General features: G+C 54.4%; 1 protein-coding gene across 4 annotated transcripts in view; it reads right to left on the bottom strand.

The window, feature by feature from the left end:
- Positions 1–282, bottom strand: part of ZFAND4 (zinc finger AN1-type containing 4) — an 81721-nt gene extending 81439 nt beyond the window's left edge. For 3 of the 4 annotated variants that reach the window (XM_014523753.2, XM_014523842.2, XM_014523887.2), the window contains exon 1: positions 210–282. The gene's annotated coding sequence lies outside the window, so the exon portion shown is untranslated. The remainder of the gene's footprint in view (positions 1–209) is intronic. The other variant, XM_014523810.2, reaches the window with a different exon arrangement.
- Between the last annotated feature and the right edge of the window lie 1690 nt (positions 283–1972).

Here is a 1972-nt window from a genome sequence, read left to right as displayed (position 1 = left end):
CCACTCCTCACGGGAAGCCGCCGCCGCGGGCCCCGGGCGCCCTCATAGAGGAGGAGGAGCCGCCACCGCCGCCGGGAGAAGGGACAGGGCGGGGAGCCGCCCGCGCCACCGCCGCTCCCTCCCGCCTTGAGCGGGCCCCGCGCCTCCCTAGCCTTTATGACATCCCCGCCCCCCAGCTTCCCGTCGGCCAATGCGCGGGCCGCTCTTACACGCCGCGACCAATCAGCTCGTCCTGAAGGCGGAGCCTCTGCAGCCAGCAAGGGTGGGTGTATCCGGCGCTTTCTGCTTTTTGCTTGTTGTGGTCGTTACGGGGGCGGGGCGAAGGACCCGGATGTTCCTCCTCCAAGCGAACAACAGCACCCACGTGACGTGACTCGGCCCGGCCGCCGCAAGGCCTGCTGGGAACCGTAGTTCGAAAAGGGCGGGGCAGGCGCGTCTGCTTGCTCGAGGTTTCCCCTACAAGCCAAAGGGCATAGAGCTCCAGCCCCTCAACAGGGGCAGATAAAGGTCAAGGCCATAACGGCGCATTAGGGCAGTGGAGGCGAGGCTTCTTTAACCTCAGCACAAGAACCGGTGATGGGGTCAACACCACCTTTAGCCCCAGGTAGCTCCTAGTACCTACTGCATAGGAGGCTGGATGCACCTCAGGGCCATTATGGAAATTCCACCATCCTCAGCTGGGATCCAACCATGCTCCTTCTAGCCTGTAGCCAGTCACCAAACCAACTGAACTGCACAGCTCCCAACAGGAGCAGGTATTATTACATCATCTAAATCCAGGAATTGCAGCTTTAAGAAAAAACAGAGCAGGACATGACCATGAGCAGTTAAATCTATGGCAAAAGCTTTGCCTTGCACTTGATAAAGCAGAGGTCTTGCAAATCATGAAGATAGCACCCCCTGCCTCCACTTGCTACTAAGCCTGGGGGGGGCGGGTTTGGTATTTTATTATATTATTTCCTTAGACCATTAAGGCACGGAAGAAGTAAAACGTTCAGTGTCCCTTTTCCAGATACCACCTTGGTAATGAGATTGAGCAATCAGTTAAAGGCCCCAGATAGTTGGGAGATGGTTTCATTTCCATAACCCCTTTCTTGTCTGCTGTAGGTCCAAAAGGTGCCAATGTTATTACTACTATTTCTAAGTGACAAACATAATGGAAGTTTCCAGGCTGAACATGCTCTGCTAGAAATGAACTAGGTTCTACCCAGTTCATTTCATGTGCTCCTGAGCAAGTAGCATGAAAGATTGGATAGGACAATACTGGGTTAGTTAACTGAATTTCACTCATTGTGGGACACAGCAGAGCATAATCAAACACGTTGTGTAATAGGAGATATAAGTACCAGCCTGCTATTGTCCACAGGCAGTAGCTCTTCTATCAGGTCTAGAAGAGAGTCTTATTTAAAGCAGGGCTGTCCAACTTCCAAGTGGCTGGAAGCCATGTGACCCAGAAGCCACATGCCTGATGAAGAGGCCATGGGCCCCTCTAGGCTCCATATCATGCTCACAGGTAGACAGGTGCACTCGAAACCCGTCTACACTGTGTGTGAGCACTCCCCTACTCCACTGTACCACACACGCAGGGACAGGAACCCCCGCTCAACTCTGCATGGTGCACCACCCTGACTCACCTGAAGTTCCCTGTGGACTCCTCTGTGGCACTATGCCACACGGGTGCTCCAGACTGCCAGCACTGCAGGTTGGTGTCTCAGACGGCCGGAGCCGACTTGAGGTGATCTACAAATTGCTCGGCTGTTGCGCGGGCTGGTGAATGGAGAGGCAGACAAAACGTATTGGTTGCAAAAAGGCTTTACTTACGCCGCTAGTAGCCGCGACGCAGGTGGTCCGATCGCTTAAATAATTACACGAGTTGCTCCAGCTGGCAAAAACCTGGGCCAGCGAATCCGTAAACGAACCAGGCATGCAGGAAAAGGGGTTACGTCGAGGGATAGCGTTCGGCGACAGGGAG

The sequence above is a fragment of the Alligator sinensis genome, unplaced genomic scaffold (assembly GCF_000455745.1).
Source record: "Alligator sinensis unplaced genomic scaffold, ASM45574v1 scaffold264_1, whole genome shotgun sequence".
Lineage (NCBI taxonomy): Eukaryota > Metazoa > Chordata > Crocodylia > Alligatoridae > Alligator > Alligator sinensis.
Note: the sequence above shows the minus strand (reverse complement) of the source record. Positions and strands in the feature narration are given on the sequence as shown.